The 22,564-nt window shown below is 38.7% G+C and overlaps 1 pseudogene across 1 annotated transcript in view; it reads right to left on the bottom strand.

Annotated features, from left to right (window-relative positions):
* Positions 1–21,108, bottom strand: part of LOC309797826 (piwi-like protein 3) — a 33,185-nt pseudogene extending 12,077 nt beyond the window's left edge. The window contains exons 1-6 of the transcript in view: positions 21,098–21,108; positions 10,654–10,850; positions 8,554–8,665; positions 2,248–2,374; positions 1,924–2,041; positions 1,099–1,213 (exon numbers count right to left, since the gene is read on the bottom strand). The product of the transcript in view is annotated as a piwi-like protein 3 (transcript). The remainder of the gene's footprint in view (positions 1–1,098; positions 1,214–1,923; positions 2,042–2,247; positions 2,375–8,553; positions 8,666–10,653; positions 10,851–21,097) is intronic.
* Positions 21,109–22,564: the final 1,456 nt, after the last annotated feature.

The raw sequence follows: 22,564 nt of genomic DNA, 5'->3' as shown, positions 1-22,564 counted from the left end.
CAATTATCCATTTACAATCCTTTCCACTGTAAATCTGTGCTATCTCCCATTGAAACATTACCATTTTAAACTTCAGTCATGACAAGATTTTTTAAGTACTTTAAAAATAAGTTTATTATAACTAATGAATACAAAATCTGACATGTTTTCAAACATGTTTGCAAAAAAAGTAAATCCCTCCCTTGTTACCCCTCCCCACAAGATACAGAGTAAGAACTTGGACAGAGTTTTACATGAAATCTAAACATGAAATTCTCATTTGTCAGTTGATCCTGAAAAGCTCCAACACATTATATTCTAGGTAAAGGTCCATTAAAATTAAGAAATCAACAAACCACTTGCTTTCTACTGTCATTACAATGCTCATTCAAAATGCTGAAGGACAAGAACAGGTAATATAAGATTGCACGTGACAGATATTCAAAGTTCACGGATCTATGAAATCACGAACAACTGAGATGAGAATCCTGGGGGTGGAATTAAACGCTGACTTAAAAAGGCAGTCCGGGTCTTCCCTGGTGGTGCAGTGGTTGAGAGTCCGCCTGCTGATGCAGGGGGCACGGGTTCGCACCCCGGTCTGGGAGGATCCCGCGTGCCGTGGAGCAGCTGGGCCTGTGAGCCATGTCTGCTGGGCCTGCGCGTCCAGAGACTGTGCTCCACAGCGGGAGAGGCCGCAGCGGTGAGAGGCCCACGTACTGCAAAAAAAAAAAAAAAAAAAGGCAGTCCAAGGAAATCTATGTACATTGTAGTCTTTCACATCTGGTCTAATGTCAGCTATTTTTCCTTAAGATATAGGTTAGTCACACTAGAATACCATGGGTTATTATGATCTTAGGTATTTGACTCTTAAGGATACATTTGGAAGATCATTTTACTATGAGAGAATGTGCACAATACTAATAAAGATATAATACAGAGTCTACTATATGCCAAGCATGTTACCTGCATTCTTATTAAATGATGGCTTGTCCTCTCATATGGAAATGACAGGTAGTCTGAAAACAGCAGTCATAGTTATTGACATGACCGAGTTAGTTCCCCTTTGGGTTGTTACTAATTTGACCCAACTTTGACGTGACAATTCTGCAGCTGTCTTACAATTCTTCTTCCTTGATGAATTCTTACATCTTGCAAAATTCTTCCAGAAAAGAATAAAAACTCTGTCTCAAGTTCCAAATTCCAGTCTCGAAGCTCCTTTTGCACAGTATTATTTCTGAAAGAAAAAATATTTCCACATGCTCAAATCCAAGAAAATATGCAGAGGCAATTATCCATTTGCAAAACACAAGTCAGTGTTCCTTTCATCTAAAGTTCCTTATTGCTTGTGCTTTGTGTCAAGATGCTACAGGTAAACTCCCTAAGACTCAATCTTGTCTTTGTTCTCACATTTGTGCAGACACTTAGAATCTATTTCATTCTTAGCCCCTCTTGGCCTCCTCTGACACTGCAATGACAGAAAAAATTAGAGTTGCACCTCCCCACTCCCCAAATATCACTTTCTTCCCAATCGTCACTTTTTTTTTTTTTTTTTTTGCGGTACGCGGGCCTCACACTGCTGTGGCCTCTCCCATTGCGGAGCACAGGCTCCAGATGTGCAGGCTCAGCGGCCATGGCTCACGGGCCCAGCCGCTCCCCGGCATGTGGGATCTTTCCGGACCGGGGCACGAACCGTGTCCCCCACATCGGCAGGTGGACTCTCAACCACTGTGCCACCAGGGAAGCCCCAATTGTCACTTTTTAATTGAAGAATCTGAGATGCCAAGTGATCCACACAGGTCTCCACTTCACACACACAGAAAATAGCACTTACCCTGTGCAGCTTGCAGAATCTTAGTTTCCTGACCAGGGATTGAGCCCAGGCCCTCAGCAGTGAAAGCATGGAGTCCTAACCACTGGACAGCCAGGGAATTGCCACGCACTTACTCCCTTAAAGCATCCATGAATGTTAGCAATTTATGCTGCCTTCTACCTGGATCCATCCTCATATAGGTGGACAACTCTCTCATCATTCTGTAGTCTTTATGCAGGTCATCCGTTAAGCCTTAAAAAAAAAATCCGAAAGATAACACTCCAAACTAGCAAGAATAGATTTCTATTAGAGAAAACTTAACTGTTGTATCTGGAAGAAGAAGAAAATCAGAGAGAGCAAGTCTGGGTCATGTGGAGTCTTGTGAAAATCCTGTAAAGTAATATTGGTGACTTTAAAGAAGGGCTCTCTTTTATGAAAATGGTATAAATCCACAGTACCTGTCAGGTGGCATAGCTCAGGAACCAGCATTATAGGTTGATGGAGTGTGTCCTGTCGGCTCATTTTCCATTTGCCCTTGGTGATCAAAAGTGGCTGATTTAAGGTAGTGACCACTGTACCACAGTGCTGTTCAACAGAAAAACGAACACTGGCATGCCTATTAGCAAAACCTTAGTAACATCAAATAAATAGGTACAAAAGTGCATTTTCGGATCACAAATGGAGGCCTAGAGGTGTGGTGATATTGTTTCCCCCAGTTTAAGAAAGCCTCCAAAACACTCTTAATATTCTCTTAATTTGATGTCCCAGGGATCACTTATAAACATAGATGGCCAAGGAGAGTAGAACACCCACAAAACATAATGGAATCATTGTGCTACCCTTTTTATTATAGATGTAGATGGGTGAGACTTGTGTAGTATGTTTTTCTCACCACAGTAATGCCTTGAAAGTTTCTAAAACATATTGAGAATTTTCAAGAGGATTCCTCTACTAATGGGGGACAAAAAAACCTGGCAACTTTTTAGAGTGGCAATTCCAGATCTATTCCCAACATTCCTCTTACTTTATTTCCCCTAAACCCTTAGTCTCTGCTTCCAGTAGGGAAAGGCATCTTCTAAGACATCACATACAGAAGTTCCTATCCCTAAGGCAGCAAATTCTTGTACAACAGAGTGACTTTACTCCCCAACACAAAGTGGAGATTCTTTGTAGATCTTCCTAAGCTGCTTATTAGCAAGGTCCTCATCAATAAGTTAACCACATGAATTCTGGTATCATCTGTCATTTAAGCATCTGAGAGCTTCAAAAGGAGTTCCAACTTTGGGCAAGAAGACTTCAAATCGAGGTTTCATGGCTCTTTTCTTTTCAAGCTGGGCGGCTACTATTAATTCTCATGCTATTGTTGCAGATTATATATTTTTTCCTTCAAGCACTGTAGTTATTTGAAGGCAGCTAAGATTCACCCCCTATTTCCTTGTCCTAGACCCTTCTTTAAGGAGGGCACTTGTGCAGGTATATACATGCATGTAGAATCATGGCATCATTTTAAGCTTCATCCACAGCTCCTATCACCCAGTTTATCAAAGCCTTTGGACATGCTGTTCCTCCTATAGAGAATTTTGGAAATCACACTTCCCATTTCTTATAGCTTTTGTAAAAAATAAACAAACCTCTAGGGAGGGTGGGAGGGAGACGCAAAAGGGAGGGGATATGGGAACATATGTATATGTATAACTGATTAAATTTGTAAAAAAAAAAATAATAAATAAAAATAAAAAAAATAAACAAACCTCAATTAAATAGAGTCAGGAGACCAGAGGGGGGGCTCTCTCATACCCTGCCATGATAGCAGAGCCCAACAGGAAGAAGAAAGACTTCTCTTCTTCCCAGGCAAGACCTTGGCCAATGAAAAGCCATGGTCTCTTTGTTTACTAAAGCCCTTCCAACTTCCTTTTCTCTTCTATGAAAGGGTTCTCCTGTCCTCCTCAAGTGGGACTTGCACATGGATCACCAGGGTTGCAGACCCCAAATTGCAATTCTCCACTGATCCCAAATCAACCCATCTTTGCTGAAGAAGAAACCTGCAGTCTATTGTTTTAGGTCCAAAAAACAAATCAGTCCTGTTGTCCCTATTTCCATTATTTGAAAGGTAGGATTGTGCCTACTTTCTAATGCCTCATCTATGAATTCAGCAGTTTTTCCCAGATCTCATTATGAGACTCTTATGAGACTCAGCTCCTACCAGGGCATCCTGAGACTACCCTAGTCATTCAAATACTTCAGCACATCCATTTCACTCAAGTAAATCTGCTGGAACCATTTTCTTATGTTTACATGTAAGACTCTATATATCAACACATGCTGAGAAGGTAGTTTGCCTTAATGTGACACACTCTCTCAAATTATTACTAATCCCACTACTCTCTGATGCTATCATGCATGAATTATCTATTACAACCTATGTGTATGAACTACTATGTGTCAGTCATGGTGTAAGGTATAAAAGATATGTATTGCAAAGAGCAGAATCATAGCTCTCCTAGTCCTATGAAACTCATAGTCTATTGGGGAGGGGAGAGATTTATAAAAATCACCCAAATATATAATTACAAATTGGGATAAGTGTTATGAAATACAAGTACATAACAGAACAGGGTGACCTCACAGAGGCCTGATGTTGCAGGTCAGTGTATGCATGGGAGGGAGGGGTACTGTTGGGATATCCAGAATAGCTCTTTTTAAAAAAATTTTATGAAGTATTGTTGATTTACAATACTGTGTTAATTTGTGCTATATAGCAAAGTGACTCAGTTATACATATGTATATTCTTTTTCATATTCTTTTCCATTATGGTTTATCACAGGATATTGAATATAGTTCCCTGTGCTATGCAGTAGGACTTTGTTGTTGTTCCATCCTATATATAATAGTTTGCATCTGCTAATCCTAAACTCCCAATCTTTCCCTCCCCGACTCCCTCCCACTTGGAAACCACAAGTCTATTCTCTGTACCTGTGAGTCTGTTTGTTTCATAGATATGTTCATTTGTGTCATATTTTAGATTGCACATATAAGTAAATCATATGTCCATCGACAGATGAATGAATAAAGAAGTTGTGGTGTATACACACACACACACACACAATTGAATATTACTCAGTCAGAAAAAAGAATGAAATAATGCCATTAGCAGCAACATGGATGGACCCAGAATGGCTCTTCTTAATCAAAGATCTTTGAGATAAAATTTGTAGGATGAACAAGCAAACATCAGCCTAGGTGGAGGAATCAGCACACATAAACTGAGAAGGAGAGAGGTCCTTAACTCTCTCACAGCCTCACCTCCCTTACTTCCCCAGCTTGCATTCCATAGCCTGTCACAATCACGTCCTCACAAATGCCATTCATTCCTTCACTATGCCTTGATCATGCTACGTTGGCAAGTCTCAAACCCTGGTAAAACCCAGCTGTCTGTTCTGCCCATGCAACCAACAACCAAACCCTGCTGACTGGTTCTAGAGTTAGTCTGCCACAATCTAAAAGGGGTGTTCTGTTCAGATTCCCTAGTTATGCTTCCTACCCGTTCAAAAAACCAGCATTTCACACTTTCTCATCTCTTCTCAAATCTGCTATACATCTCCCTCATCGCTGCCCATTAACTAACTCAGCCAATGATCTTGCTTCATACTCACTGAGAAGTGAATGTCTGAGGATTCAGACAGGAATACACTTATATTCTGCCCAGTGTTTGCCTTCTCTCTACACATATGTATGTTCTTCTTGCCCTCTGATTACTATGGAGGATGTGTCCTGCTCCAGAAAAGGGTCTGTAATCTCTACTACAGCTATGGATTCTAACCTCTTCTTTCCTTCAGGGATTTTGTTCCTATCATTACCCCTCATTTATCTTGCCTTCCGTATTAACAATTTCTCCTTCTCTAGTTATACCAGGATAAACACACACTGTAGTATTCTCTGACTTAAAAAAAATCCTTCATCTACATAGCATTTCTCTTCCCTTCTATGCAAACATTGCTAAATTTTTCCTTCAGTACCCTCCACCTGGACTTCAATGCCCACCATTACACAATTTGCTCTTGGCAGTGAACTCCATGCTATGAAACTCAATATACTCTTCACTGTGTATTTTTCCCCCAGCTCTATTGAGGTATAATTGGTATACAAAAATCTGCCCATAATGTGTACAGTTTGGTGAATTGGGGCATATGTATACGCTCTCATTTAACCTCATCTTAACATTCTACAGAGACGCATATCTTTCTTTCCTGAAATATTACATTCTCTTGGTCATCTATATATTCTGCCTAGGTGACTGCATATCAAAATCCAAGACTAGGTAAGAGCTAATAATTCCCAAAATGAAAACTCCAGGCTTTACACCGTGGGACTCCAGACTCATCAGCATGCCCAAAGAGCATACTTTATTTACCCCCTTTGGCAGAGAGATGATACTGAACTCACCACATCTGTACACGAAAGAAAAGAGTGTCCACTTAGGTAGGTTCAGGCTATAGGACTGAATTTTAACAAAGAAATATGAGTGAAAGTAGTGCATCAGCCTATCACTTTCAGTCTAAGGGACCTAAGAGCCAGTATGCTGCTTCTACCTCTTTTCTTCTAACATGACAACCTTGGAGTCCTCTTGTTGAGATGGTAGAGCCACAAAATGGTAACAGATGAGATCACTGAGTCTCCCTGACTCTCATTAGACTTTATTCAAGCCAGAAATAAACCTTTTAAAATTAACTTACTGATATTTCAGGTTGCAATTCCATCTGTGCCTATCTCATCCCAGAACAATCTTATTACACTTATTACAACCAAGCCTTCACTATGTCCTCTCCATTTTCACCCACTTCTCCCATCCTGCTCCAGGCCACCATCATCACTTAAGTCAACTGATTTAATAACCTCCTCACTGGTTTTCCTGCCTCCATTTTTACCCCCGTACAGCCCATTCTCTGTATATTAGACAGAAATCTTACAAATATCTACATAATATGATTTTTTTTTCTGTACGCGGGCCTCTCACTGTTGTGGCCTCTCCCATTGCGGAGCACAGGCTCCGGATGCACAGGCTCAGTGTCCATGGCTCATGGGCCCAGCTGCTCTGCGGCATGTGGGATCTTCCCCGGACCGGGGCACAAACCCGTGTCCCCTGCATCGGCAGGCAGACTCTCAACCATTGCACCACCAGGGAAGCCCTACATAATATGATTTGACAATAAAATCCAATTTACTTCTCTAGAGAACACTCCAGCCTAGTTTGGGCTCTGGGTACACCATGCCCACCCCAAAAATAGTGCCTTTGTTCTACCTCTTCTCCCTCATCCGTACCTAGCTCGCTCCTTGCTGCCATTTACATATCAGCTTCGCAGAGAAGATATCCATGACCTTGCAGACTAATAGCCACCAGATGTTCTCCATAGTACCACCCAATTTTAATTATCTCCATATCCCTTATAACTATTAGAATAGTTTTCTTCTCGTTTGTCATCTCTCTGTCTGCCATGAGAATGCAAGTGCCTTAAGAGCTGAGAACTAAATAGTCTTACTAATGTATACCCAAGATATACAATAGGCACTCACTAAATGCTTTTGGGATTGAATGAACAAGTAATAAGTGTGGAACACAAATGAGGATAATGTCATAATAACCCTCCCTTGAAGGGATGTCAGAGGGTTATGTACCTGCAATTGTTCCAAGTAGCTATGTTTTGACTCCCAGTATAATACAAGCTTTCTTAAAAAAAAGCATCCATCTATAAGTTCTTTCCATTTGCCACAAATATCTGCCATTCCTTCAATTACCTTTCTCTCATCTGCTAAAGCTAGAAAACCAACCTCACCAACTGGCCTGAGTTTATTTGTGAGCACTCAAATTAAAAATAGAGGAGGGAGGGCTTCCCTGGTGGTGCAGTGGTTGAGAGTCTGCCTGCCGATGCAGGGGACATGGGTTCATGACCTGGTGTGGGAAGATCCCACATGCTGTGGAGCGGCTAGGCCCGTGAGCCATGGCTGCTGAGCCTGCGTGTCCAGAGCCTGTGCTCTGCAATGGGAGAGGCCACAACAGTGAGAGGCCCGCGTACCGCAAAAAAAAAAAAATTAAAAAATTAAAAATTAAAAAAATAGAGGAGGGACTTCCCTGGTGGCACAGTGGTTAAAAATCCGCCTGCCAATGCAGGGGACACGGGTTCGTTCGGTGGTCCGGGAAGACCCCACATGTCGCAGAGCAACTAAGCCACCACAATGAGAAGCCCGCGCACCACAATGAAGAGTAGTCCCTACTCGCCGAAACTAGAGAAAGCCCGCGCACAGCAACGGAGACCCAACACAGGCAAATATAAATAAATAAATAGAGGAATCCATGAATTATGAGATTTAGCACATAACAGACATCATCTCAGATTGTAACTGGTCATTTTTTCTTCTTTTTGAACCAAGTTCTGTAGGGCTGAAACTCCTACATAAAGTTCTCATTTCTGAAGTCTTACCATATTTTATTTCTACCTAACAATCCATCTACATGGTCAAAACATCCATAGCCACTTCTAAGCCTGACAGGGAGGGCCATCTTGGAGCCATTCTAATTATGTGACATTACCCTATACACAAAACACTGAATACATGGATAACAGATATAAGCCACGCTATAATACCCCAAAAGGAGAATATATACAAATACATATATATGTGTCTAACTAAGACTTGAGAAATATACTTAATTGTATAACATGAAAAATTTTAAGACAAATATGTTTGAAGAAATAAAATTTCATAACTCCCTGTAATAGTCTACAAAGGAGGTTTCACTGCCATCCGATCTTGTAAATGTAGAGCTGGGAGACTTCTCCCAAGTAATACCATCCACCCTATGGGTTCTGTTGTCATACCTGTGGAATAAATGTAATATGTGGTATTATTCCTGACGTTATTGCATGAAACCATGTAAGAAAGAAGTGGTTTAAAATCCTACAGGTAATTGCAGGATATATATAGCTTTGTTAAGATTAATTCACATAACATGCAATTCACCCATTTAAGTGTGCAGTCCAATGGTTTTTAGTATACTTACCGAGTAATGCAATCATAACGCGATTTTAGAATATTTTCATCACCCAAAGAAGAAACACCTGAACCATGAGCAGTCACTCCTTGTTTCCACCCAATTCCCCCAGTCCTTAAACCACCACTAGTTTACTTAGTGTCCCTATGCATTTGCCTACTCATCACATTTCATATAAATTGAGTCAAATAATATGTGATCTTCCCTGACTGGCTTCTTTCACTTAGCATAATATTTTCAGGGTTCATTCATGCTGTAGCATGTATTGCTACTTCATTCCAGTTTATTGACAAATAATATATCATTGTATAGATATACCACATTTGTGTTTATCCGTTTACCAGTTAATGAACATTTGGGTTGTTTATGCTCAAGCTATTATGAATAGTGATGTTGTGGACATTCATATACCAATTGTGGTGGATATGTTTTCATTTCTCTTGGGTATATAAGCTGGAGTGGAATTGCTGGGTCGTATGGTAATCCTATATTTAGCACATTGAGGAAATGCCAGACTGTTTCCCAAAGAGGCCATACATATACCAGCAGTGTATAATGGTTGGTTTCAATTTTTACACATCCTTGCCAACAGTTGTTAACATCGTCCTTTTTAAATTTTAGCAATCCTAGTAGATAGGAAGTGGCATTTCATTGTGGCTTTAATTTGCATTTCCCTCATGGCTAATGATGTTGAGCACCTTCTCATGTGATTATTGGCCATTTGTATATTTTATTTGGAGAAATGTCTATTCAGATCCTTTGCCCATTTTTTAAAGTTGAGTTTCTTTTATTGAGTTGTAAATATTCCTTATGTATGTAGATACAAATTATTTACTACATGTGATTTGCAAGTATTTCCCCCTGTTCTGCCAGTTGTCTTTTCACTTTCTTGACAGTATACCTTAAAGAACAAACATTTTATTTGGTTAAGTCCAATTTATTTGTTTCTTTGGGCATTACTTGTGCTTTTGGTGTCTTATCTAATAAGGTTTTTGCCTAACTCAAAGTCAAAATTTACTCTTATGTTTTCTTCTAAGAATTTTATATTTTTACCTCTTTTAGTTAGGTCTATTTTGAGTTAATTTTTTAGTGAATTTGAGTTAATTTTGTGTATCCTGTGATGAAGGGGCAGGTGAATATCCAGCTATCCCAGCAATACTTGTTGTAAAGACTGTTCTTTCCCTGATTGAATTATCTCCATACCCTTGTTCAAGTCAACTGACTATAAAAGTGAGGGTTAATTCATGGATTCCCTATTCTGTTTCACTGAGTTTTAGGTCTATACTTACACCAGCGTCACACTGTCTCGGTTACTGTAGCTTCATAATAAGGTTTGAAATTAGGAAGTGTGAGTCTTCCAACTTTGCTCTTCTTAAAGATTGGATTTAAGGTTACTTAGCCAAAACATCCTCTTATCAATTTAAGATTTCTGGTGTAGAGGGAGATTAAAAATAAAAGCTTCCTTCGAATGGAAATTTTCTAGTAGATTGTAATTAAGCACCAATTTTTAAAAATAGCTAGACAGAGAAAGGAAAAGAGAAATTTGGAAGATGCGTACTCTCTTGAGTGCAAGTGAGCGTTCAGAGCCAACAACTGAGTTAACAGTAGGCCTCACAAGAGCCTCAGAGTTTACAACTGACACATGTTCCTCTCCCATGCTGTACAACCAGATGAGAAAAATTATCCAGTGATTCTTGCCATTTTCATGCTATTTCTACTTCTGAATGTCTACATTTAATCATTCAAAAACCCTAGGAACATCTCTAATGAAAAAAAGTCAAAGTGATTGGATAGGTTTCCAAAAAGCAGACATACTTTGTAAGAACAGATGACCCAACTAATTTTTTAAGAATTTCTCTTTTGCATCTTCTCCTCTGGCTTTTTCACGAGTGTGTGATATTAAATCATAAGCAGTTTCCATTCGGAGCAGTTTATGGCTCACATCAGCACAGAGGGTAAGACCAGTTTCATATGGAAGAATGGAAGTAATATAGCCAGGCCAGATTTCCGATCTGCAAATAAGTTAGATGTGGGTGTCAAGATCCCAGCTCTGGACGTAAATCCAGGTATTAGGGAACCTAAACTCACTGTCTAAAATTGAGGCTTTTAGAGTCAGTTTTAATCTCTTATTTTTAATAATCACTGGTCTTTTGAAGGATCTTCAAACAGAGATTTTTACCAGATACACTAGTTATAAGTAATACATCATCTTTGTTAAACCATTTTTATTATCACCTATGGGCTTAAACTATTATCTGTACTCAAATGTGAGGATATATATGATATATACATATGTAAATTATATACACGTATACCAAGGAGTAATACATACACAGAGACACAAGTGTGATGACTGACAATATTTTCAGAGAAATTACCCAAGTAATCAACCAACATACCTGCTCAATTTGAAGACCCATAAAGGACTTTGGGGCATTAGTGTGAAGAGGGCTTCCTTTTGCGTTTTGTGTATGTGTGTTATTTGCTTTGACACTGTGGTTAGGCTAAAGTAGCACTATTCTGGGTTTTCATCTTTGGCAACTATTTTCTCACCAAGAAGCTTTTTTATTGGGTTGATGCCAAATGAGTATTTGCCTGATTCTTCCTGTCCTGATTCTTTAACTATTTTCCTAGTTTGGACAGCCACAATTTCGTTAGTATGTGTTAATTTCACCCTTCAACGTGGACACACTTGAAGCGAAGTGAACTCCCACCACACTGATGGTAGACTCCATCTGAGCATACTCAAAAGAGCACAGAAGTTTGTCCATGGGGAGGGTACTATCAGACGCTGATTGACAGTATCTGTGTTGTAGACCAACTTAAGGGAAAACACATACGGTTCTTACCCTTTGCTGCTCCTGATAATAGGCAATGGCAGGCTCTGGATCACAATGTTTGAACCCAGCAGGAATAGTTTTGCACTCTATGTGGCATGACTAGGATAAGGGGTATATGTATCTTATCTAGCTTGTATCTTCTTTTCTATGCTACACAAATACAAGGCTGTCACTTTCTGAGACAATAAACTTTCTCTGGATGTGACAGATTCAAAGCAGATGCCAAATTAGAAACATTTCTGAATTAGGTGATTTGGGTGCCTTGACCAGGTTTAAGAAACAAAACTGTTTTTCTTCTTGGTTTCACATTTAAACAATATGTGTTAGTCTAAACTATATGACCAAAAAATAGAACTACTAAAATAACAGGCCCTGGGCTTCCCTGGTGGCTCAGTGGTTGAGAGTCTGCCTGCTGATGCAGGGGACACGGGTTCGTGTTCCGGTCCGGGAAGATCCCACATGCCGCGGAGCAGCTGGGCCCGTGAGCCATGGCCGCTGCCCCTGCCGTCCCGAGCCTTTGCTCCGCAATGGGAGAGGCCACAACAGCTAGAGGCCTGTGTACCGCAAAAAACAAAACTAAATAAATAAATAAATAAAATTACAGGCCCTTATCATTATTATTTTGATATAATAAATAATAGAGGGATATTGTTTTACTACTAATTACCAGCATTTAGTAACGACAAGCTAAACATTAAACCTTTAGGAAATTTGTGAACACCTTCATTTCTTCCAATAAGTCTGTCAGATTGGTACCAGTATTTATCACCATTGATGAAGAAACTCAGTTTCAGAGGAAGACACTGAGGCACAGAGAGGTTGAAAGGAACTTGTCCATAATTGCCCTAGCTGCTATGCTAGTCTGCTTCATCAACCACTATCACCACTATCACATTTACTTAATTGGGCTCTAGATTCAGATAAACAACTTTTCCTGGTTGCAAGGAAATCATTTAACAAGCCCAGATTGCAATGCTTGAAATGCAAGTCTGAGCCCAAATCTTAGAACCCAAAACCATGTGATCACTAAAAATACTGAGTATCTATTCTGCGCTGTATAATAGGAGTTTGCTTTTAAAATAACAGGTCCTATTAGGAATAAGTGTACAAATGACATTCTAGGAGGGAATATATCCAACAGGTGTTTTCAATTCCTTTAGTGGCAATGGAAAAGTATGAAGGCATTTCCTGCAATACTAAATGAGCTGATTTGCTTTTGGTGGGTGAACACTGAACTTTGCTTACAAAACTTAACCTGAAAGCATTTTCTAAGTATACTGCTATTACTCTACTAAAAGTTAGCCTTGTTATCTCCTTTAACAAACAAGAATGGTAAGACACAGTCTCAGTTAGTATAGTATGGATAAATCATTTTTGGTGTTGGGTAAACTTGTACCTTAATGAGTGTCTTCAATTTTGGGAAGACATGAATTCAGAATTGCCATTCTCTATGCACATTATTGCCATCTAAACTAATTCCAGCAAGACATAGCTATAGTTAGGTAGATCCTTTCATAAAATGATGCAGTCACTCAGGAATACTTTATAACGTAAAATGACTGGACAGTCAGTAACCAATGAATTATCCTAATGCTGATTCATCTGAGAGGTCCTTTATTCCAATGACTGCTGTTGCTATCCTTCTCTTTTCCTTTTGGGATTAAGAACTATGCACAAAGTCTTACTTACTCTAAGGTTCACCTTGTACCTCTCCTGTCACACAACTCATCATTTTCCCCATCATATGCCACCAAATGCCAAAAAAAATCTGAGCACTCTGCGGTCATGGCACAGGTATTTCTAAAGAGATGAACACTTGTTCAAAAATCATTAATCTGAGAATAAATATATGGGGAAATGATTGGAATCAACTGAAACTATGAGAGGCCAGCAGGGCAGATATGTGTGTGTCTGTATGTGTCTTAAAGAATAATGTTCTCTATGAGAAAAAATGCTTTAGTGCCCCAAAACTTAATCCAATTAATATCCTGGAATATATTTCAAGACCACTTGTATATATGTGCATGTACATAATTTCAGCATTGTATATTGTTTGTGTTATGTTCTCCCTTCTATTCATGGGAATATGTTGCCTTTAAAGCTTAACTTTTCTTGTCGATTTTGTACATGGATGAAGGTTCACACAATAAGATAACTTCAAGGATTTCTTTCTCCAATACCATTGATATGAATTCCTATTACTTAATTTCTTTTTCATTGATTTGCAGATGACAGTCCAAGATAGTTCTGCCAATGGAAATCACAGGACTACCAAGTATGGCAAAGACTTTGGAACAATTAGAGTGTGTTTTCATGGTCTGCATCAGAATTCTACAGATGGCTTTTGGCTGAATTGGCAGTGAAATGAGAATGGAAAGTTAGTGTATCAGTTACTTTTCAGTTTGGTATTTTTTCTTTTCTAGTATTCTACTATGTATTAGAAATTACATAAAAATCAGGAGAAGAGAAATGGTTAAGAAAAATATAACCTGTCATGTTAACGACATTCAGCACTTACCTAGACTCACAGGTACCACGAGAGAACATGAGAGCTGGCTTGTGAGAGCTCACTTTGTTCTAATTCCCTCATTATATTCATGAAAAGCTTTGAGGCTCAAAGAAGGAAGTGACCCTGCCAGAAGCATACCATGAATCAGTGATGAAAGGGAGACTCCTTGGCTTCTGTAGAGCCATGTCTCTGTGCACAAGGTGTTAAAGAAGCATTAGTTAAGTGCCCCTTTACCTAACAACGTGGAGCTTAATCATTGGGTTTGGGCTTCTTGTCTCTTCTTTTCTTTTGCTTTCTCTTTTACATCCTTGGGGGCCTTAGGTTTTAGTTGCTCTCTTGAACTGGATTTAGAAGACATTTATTTTCACTAGCCCTTATTTTTTTGGGATTGTTGGCTGAATTTTTAAGAAGTTGGGGAAGGATACTGAACTGCCAAAAGTTAACAGATTATTGGCAAAGAAATAACAATAATTATAATGCCAATTTCTCTGGGTATTCCCTGTGTACTTTAGGGGTAGAAATAGTATTTGAAAAGTGATTTCAAAACGTGCAAATATTACCTGTGGGACATAACCTACTGGTTAAGACCACTAACTCTGAAATTAATTTGCCTGGATCTTTTTCCCCCAGCTTTACCACTTATTAGTGGTGGGACTTCAGGAGTGTTTCTTCTTTGTTTCACTTCCTTTTTAAAAAACAAGGGGTTAATAACCTCACCCATTCTACAAAGCTGTGGCATGGAGTTAATACATGTAGAGTGGTTAGGAATCTATGCCACTCTTAAGTCTTTTAAAATCAACCTTACTATTGTTGTTACTATTATTATTATTTCGTTAGCTGTCCTTGAAACAGTTTGCCAGCAGTACTCACTTGTTTTTCTTTTTGTTGTATATTCTCTAAGCATTCTACCAAACCCTAAGTGGCTGGTTTCAGATATTTTACACCTCTTTACCTGTTTGTCACAGCAAAAGTAAAAGGACTTTGGCTCACCTTGATCAAATGAACCAGAACTTTGGTTTTCTCCCATTCATACACACTGGTAAACAGATGTGAAAAAGCGACTCCATGGGGCTTTCAGTCTGGAGCCAAACATCCAGGCTCTGTGTAACTCAACACTATTATGAACACATGTGGGTCCCTTAGGTCCCAAAAGAATCTCAACTAAGCCCATCATTATTTCAGGAATATGAAGAATGCTTTTTGTGAAGTGGTTGAACATAACAGAAATACAAGAAAAGGCAGAGATGTTTCGTATCACAGCTTTTTGAGAAATGCTCAGAGCTCTAAGATGTAGCTGACAATTTCCGCATCAGGTAAAGCTTTCAAAGTTACCAAAAATTTCACCATAAATATGTTTTTTCATCAATGGCAATAATGTGGTGACTCTATTGCTCAATTCCACACAGCATCAGCATTAAATACATGAAAAGGGTAAGTTAAAATATCTGTATGATTGCTTCTGACATAACACTGAGAGCTCTTTTATTTAGGTACTCCATCAGTTATAATGTGGAACATTAAGACAAATTATTTCTAAACACTAACAAGCAATGTAGCAATAAGTGGCAGACAATCAAGGGGAATTTTGCCATAGCATGGTGTTTATTTTGGTACAAGCAAGAATGCAAATCCAAAGGATGTAATTTAGAGGAAACTCTTCCTGTCTATTCTCTAGGAACTAGAACAGGGAGAATGAGAAGATGATTGTGGGTAAGTCAAACCGTTTTCTCCTAATTACAGCTGAATAACTGGGAGCAAACTCCCATGGAAAGTTGTGATCTGCTTGAAGAGAACTAGGAGGGTGCCCTGGTTAGGGTCTTCCATATACAGTTATTCAAGCTCAGACTTGATCGTCTGTCAGGGATGTTACAGTAGGGAGAGTTTTGCTGTAGCTGTGAGACCAGCAAGATCACTTCCAACTCTAAAACCTACAATTTGAATCACCAACACCAGCCGTCATTAAGCGCGACCTCAAATAACTCCAAATCTGTTCATCTACTCACATCTTCTTTACCCAGTCAACAGACCTCAAGTGATTACTACATGCCAGACACAGTTCTAAGACACAGAATAAGGGATAAGAAAAGTAACAACCTCTGTCACTGCGGGGCTTGAGTTCTTTGGGAAGAAGTTCATCTAAATACAAAGAGACACCAAAGATAATATTTGTTTTTATTATTATTCTGTGAAAGAAGTAAGGTAATCTGATAAATTGGGACTGAGTTAGGCTCGTAGGACAATCAAGGAAAAAAATATCTTTAAGAGATGAGTGCCAAATAGAAAGGAATCATTTATGGACAATTTTTCTGTAAATATTATTTCCAAGACATGGGAACAGCAAATACAAAGGCCTTGAGGGAAGATGAAGCTTAACTACAATCAAGGAACAAAAGGAAGCTACAAGGTAAGGTCAGGAGATAACCACACAAATTTATACCAGCTGGTCCCTAACTTCAAGTCTACGTGTATATATTCTTGAGGTGAGTTAAGACATATATATCATCCAAAAAACAAAAACAAGTTGACTCCAAAATTACCCTGGAAATTCTGAGTGAGAGTCTTTACAAAGGCAAACCATATTAAAGATCACAGCCATCATTCTCCAAACTCCACTCTGGCCGTCACTTGCAGGCATTTAACAGGGGTGGTTTAATTTCCTCTCTAAAATATTGTGCAGGAAGAACAAACATCCTGGCATGTCTGCACCGTGCACCTAGTGTCTCACAATTGAAAAGTAGCTGGAGCTCACCCTGCTGATGGCTTTGCCGGTTGTTTTGTTTTGTTTTGTTTTGTTTTTACCTTTTATTAAGAGTCCCATCTCTTTTAAGAACTGGGATATATTTTTTGAGGGAAATAAAGTATAGGAAAATTCAATGGACAGAGATCATACTGTACTTGACTTTTCTGTTCTTTGCTACATTTGTCGAGACAAACGTCTGTTCTTAGCCTTTTTTAATGGCTCTGTTAAATATAACGGACACACGGTACACTGCACATACTTAAAGAACACAATTTAAGTTCTGAACTATGCATATACCCATGGAACTGCCAACACAATCAAGAAAACGAACATATCCATCACTTGCAAGTGTTTTTATGCCTCATTCATAAAGCCCCTTTTCCCCCCTCACATTCCACCCCTCCACATCCCCAAATGACCACTGATATGCTTTCTATCGTTATAGATGTGTTTGCATTTTTCTAGAAATTTATATAAAGGGATTCACACAGTGAGGACTCTTTTATCTGGCTTCTTTTACTCAATGTAATCATTTTGAGAGTAATTCATATTTTTGTGGCTATCAATAGTTTATCACTTTGTTTTGCTGAGTAGTGTTTCACTGTATGAGGATACCACAGTACGTTTATTCATTCGCCTGTTGATGCGTGCTTGAGGTTGTTACAATTCTGTCTATTAAAAATAAAGATGCTATGATGATCCATGTACAAGTCTTTGTATGAACATATACTTTCATTTTTCTTGCATAAATATCTAGGTGCAGAAAGGCTGGATCATACGGTAGGTGTATGTTCAACTTATAAAGAAACAGCCAAACTGTTGACTGAAGTGACTATGACACCTTCCTTCCCACTGGCAGTGTAAAAGACTTCCAGTTCCTACACTGCCTCACCAATACGTGGTGTGGTTGGACTTTTCTAATTTTAGACATTCAATAGGAATGTAGTGGTATCTCCTGGGGCTTTCACTTTCATTTAGCTAATAATTGATTACAGTGAGCAACTTCCTGTGCTTATTTGCATCCGTACACCTCCTTGGCAGGATCTCTTTTAAAATATTTTTACCCATACTGTTAATTTTTAAAATTTTTTTCTAATTACTGAGTTTTGAGAGTTCTATATGTGTTAGAGATACAAGTCTTTTCATGTATATAATTTGTAAATATTTTTTTCCAACCTGTGGCTTTTATTAATAATGGCTTCCAAAGATGAAACCCAATTTATCACTTTTTTTCCTTTATGGATCTTGTTTCTGGTATCATCTGTAGGAAATCTTCACTTAACTCAAGGTCAAAAAGATTCTGTCCATGTTTTAGAGATTCATGTTTTCATCTACATTTAGTTAATTCTTTATATGGTGTGAAGTAGGGATCAGAGGTCATAATTTTGCATATGGCTATCTATGCACAATATCCGTGTACTACATGCTTCCAGCATCATTTGTCAAAAAGACTATCCTTTCTCCTCTAAATTGGCTTTGAACCTCTGTTGAAAATTCAATTGTCCTTATATGTGTGGATATGCTTCTGGGATCTACATTCTATTTGATTGACCTATTATATCTGACTCTTGGTTATAATATATTCTTCCACTGATTTCTTTTCACTTGCTCATGTAAATAGTCTCCCAGTAATATAGCCTTTCCATTTGACTGGACATATCTAGGTATACCTGAAATGCATTTGATAAATCGATGGAATTTGCACTCAAACTAGGGTTACTTTCCAAAAACACTTAAAATGTTGAGGTGTATAAACGATGTATCCTACAGCCTTCCTGCCTCAACCAAGTGTATGTTAACACATCCCCACAAGCTATTTTGCATGTGTATGGGGCTGTAGAGTCTGGGGAGTATGAGAGCGGTATGTGCTGTCTATCCCAAAAGATCATCATAGGAGGCAAAGGAAACATTAAGGAAATAGATAGGAATAGTCAAATGCCAAATGTCAAAATATTTCTCATGTGTTTTTAATATTTACATTGAGATAAATAAGCAAATTATAAAATACAAAACTTCACAGAATATTTCAAAATGCTCTTTTTTGCCAGATGCAACAAGATACTAGGAATAAATAGAGGAATTTTCTGGAAACAGCTTGTCTTTCCTTTTTTTATCACCATCGAGTGATGGGGTTGTATTTTATTCAGTGTCTTGTACATGTGGGTGCGAATAAAAAGGAACTTCTCTCAAAAAGAGAAATGAGCAAAGAATATGTGTTGTCAACTTGTCTAAAGCATTTTTTCATGTTCTGACTCATTTTTCTTTGTATTGGCATTTCAAGGGATTTTGGTTTTTAATTTGACTATTCAAAAACCTTGATAACTTCAGTGAAACTCCATGAAGATAATATAAACAACTGTAATGGAAAATGAAAAGATGATAATAGCAACCAGCACTGTGATATTTCTTGTCAGTGTTCTTTACTATTTAAATAGTAACAAATCCCATATTAATTTGTCTTTTCGAACTTTGGCCTTTACTTTGGTGGAATAAGTTCCTTTTGCTTTATTATCTGTTTGCAATTAAAAACAATTAATGACCATACTTTGATATGATCATCTTAGAGTTGTATAGAGGGAGGATAGTTATGCAACTACTTATATATCTATGGGTTCAAAGAAGTTTAAAGGCTTGATATTTGAATCCTGTGGAATGCAGCCTCCTTTCCCAGAGGGAAATGAACATATACATGTACTTAATGTAGTTTAAAATAAAGCAACACCTGTTCGTAGAGGCACCTCCTATTTCAGGCATGTTTAGGCATAGGGAAGGGGAACAACAGCTATAAAATATAATTCTTGTCTATAAGGAGTTTACAGTTTAGGGGGGTTGAGGGCTCTCAGTGACTCAATGAGGATGAGCCTGATGCACGTGGCTACAAGGTCACTCTTGAATAAAGTCTGCTTTAGGAAAGACCAGCCTACTCTTATTCTGTTAACCTCTTTAATGTGGTGTCCAATAAACCTGAATATCAAGCTCAAATGCCACTTTAGAAATGTTTCCAGGGGTGCTAACAGCCAAGAAGTCAATATGATTCCTATACACTTGACACAACTCACCAGAGGTCTTGAATTCGGTGAGCATATTGACCTCTTTTAAGAAGGATCACCACTTAAACTTCGAATGCTGAACTTCTAAGAGAATGAAGTAAGTAATAAGTGATATTCAGGTTCAGAGGTGGAAGAGAAAAGAGGTCTCACCTTGAGTAGAACATTTTGTTGGATTCTCCAAAGTGGCAAACAATAAGGAGAACATTAACCAACTAAGACTCTGAATAAGTTGATAATTAAGATGAAAGCCTCAGATGGAGGTCATAATGTCCCCTAGATTTAAGGATACACTTAGGCTGAAAGGGAAACTATTGAAAAAGATATAGAAAATGCTAAATATTTCACAAAAAATTTATTAGAATAAAACAACTTAGCAAAGTTTGCAGAGTAAGAAATCAACATATACACATCACTTGCATTTCTGTACATTAACAATGAACAATCTGAAAAAGAAATTAGGAGAACAATTCCATTTACAATACCATCAAAAAGAAGAAAATACTTAGGAATAAGCTTAACGAAAGACATGAAAGACTTGTACACTGAAATCTACAGCATTGGGCTTCCCTGGTGGCGCAGTGGTTGAGAGTCCGCCTGCCGATGCAGGGGACACGGGTTTGTGCCCCGGTCCGGGAAGATCCCACATGCCGCGGAGCAGCTGGGCCCGTGAGCCATGGCCGCTGAGCCTGCGCATCCAGAGCCTGTGCTCCGCAACAGGAGAGGCCACAACAGTGAGAGGCCCACGTACCACACACAAAAAAAAAACAAACAAAAACTACAGCATTATTGAAAGAAATTAAGGAAGACATAAATAAATGGAAAGATACCCCATGTTCATGAACTATTGTTAAAATGTCCATATTATACAAAGCTATCTACAGATTTAATACAATGCCTATCAAAATCCCCTATTTTTGCAGAAATAGAAGAAACGACCCCAAAATTGATATGTAACCACAAAGGACCCTCAATAACCAAAGCAAACTTGAAGACCTCACACTTTCTTTTGAAATGAAGTTTTCTTGTTATTGTGGGTTAAAAATCCAAAGTCCTAAATGTCCATAAATTATCCTCCCAAATTTATATTTTGGTTCATTCTCAGTGACAGGGCTTTCGGTACCTGAGCGGCATTGAGGGTTCCTTCAATATCTGTAGCTTGGACTTCTGTCACTGACATGGTGTGGGTATCTCAGAGCCTTGGTTGTTTTATCAGTTTATCACGTCCCTCATGAACAATGCTCAGGAAGGCCCCACGCTTGCTTGGTTTCATGCTCTGCTACTGCTGTCTTGAAATTCTTAATAATTTTATCTTTGAACTTACGTTTTGTAAGGAACGTTTATGGGATGATAAAATGTACGCATGAGCAGAGGAGACACGTGCAATATGTGTGCCTGCCACCATTCCTGCTGCCCCTGCACATCTAGTTTTTACCCTGCTTATGGTGTGCTTTCCATGACATGCTGACTTGCTACCATTTGGAGTCTTACTGAGTTCCACCAGAGTTCTGTGCTACTGGTCACATCCAAGACTAAGTGAACATGTTAACAGCTTCGGGAAGCCATGCTTTCCATCTGAATATGAAATTACTTCTAACAGAGAAAGGAAGCAGTTCTTTTTTAAGAAACAAGAATGTCTAAGGAATCTTATCATATCCTTTCTTACTCGTGTTACCTCCCAATATTAGCCAAACACATCTGCTGAAAAAGATGACATATATGAAAAAGAGAAGAGAGAAAAATATGCTAACGGATTTCTAATTACCCAAATGCCCCATATCTGTTTCAGTAAGTATCATTATATATTATGGAAATTTTTCTCAGTGACAAAGAAAGACATCCTGGCTGAACATCCCTCTGCCCATGACACAGAGATGATGGTCTACAGCTACCTTGAAGGCGTTGGAGCCCACTTTACCCGTCACTAATATTAATGGAGGACAAAACTTCATATTCCGTTTGCTCTGTATTTGTTACAGCACTTCTTCCCTTCATTAAAATGGATGGCCCATAATTCAGTCTGTAGTGTGTGTATCATTGGAAATTGAACAAATTTTTGTTGGTTTTATTAATGCCATAGGTTTCTAGGGAGGGTCTACTCAATAACTAAGTCTAGTTTCACAGTTACAAATAAATTATGATGTAACTTTGCATAAATTAAGTTCATCATAAAGGAAGGATACTGAGAGCTGCTACTACCCCTTCACTGAGGGGCTCTTGTAAAGCGCTAAATAAAGCAACAGAGGTGTATATGAGTGCATATATTTTCTATATTTGTACACACTTAAAAAGAACTCTTACAAAATGCATTATAAAAACCTTGATGCTGTGTGTCCCTAGTTCCCAGCTCTCTCATTAAAACTATTGAAATGAACAAAATGTTATCTATTAGGATAGCTATCAGAGTACTCCAAATACTACTTCTGCCCTGAGCAGGTAGTCAACGTTAGGAATCTGGTACCATCCAGTCACCTCCCACTTCCTTCCCCAAAGGAGAGGGAGGTGAAGGTCCCATCCCATGCCATGGTGTTCTCTGCCCCAACCGCATGCTGCTCCCTGCTGCTGGAGAGGCCAACAAAAGAAGTGCTGG

This window comes from Mesoplodon mirus (assembly GCF_964341445.2).
Source record: "Mesoplodon mirus genome assembly, contig: HAP1_SCAFFOLD_1045, whole genome shotgun sequence".
Taxonomy (NCBI): Eukaryota; Metazoa; Chordata; class Mammalia; order Artiodactyla; family Ziphiidae; genus Mesoplodon; species Mesoplodon mirus.
This window is presented reverse-complemented; position numbering and strand designations above follow the sequence as displayed.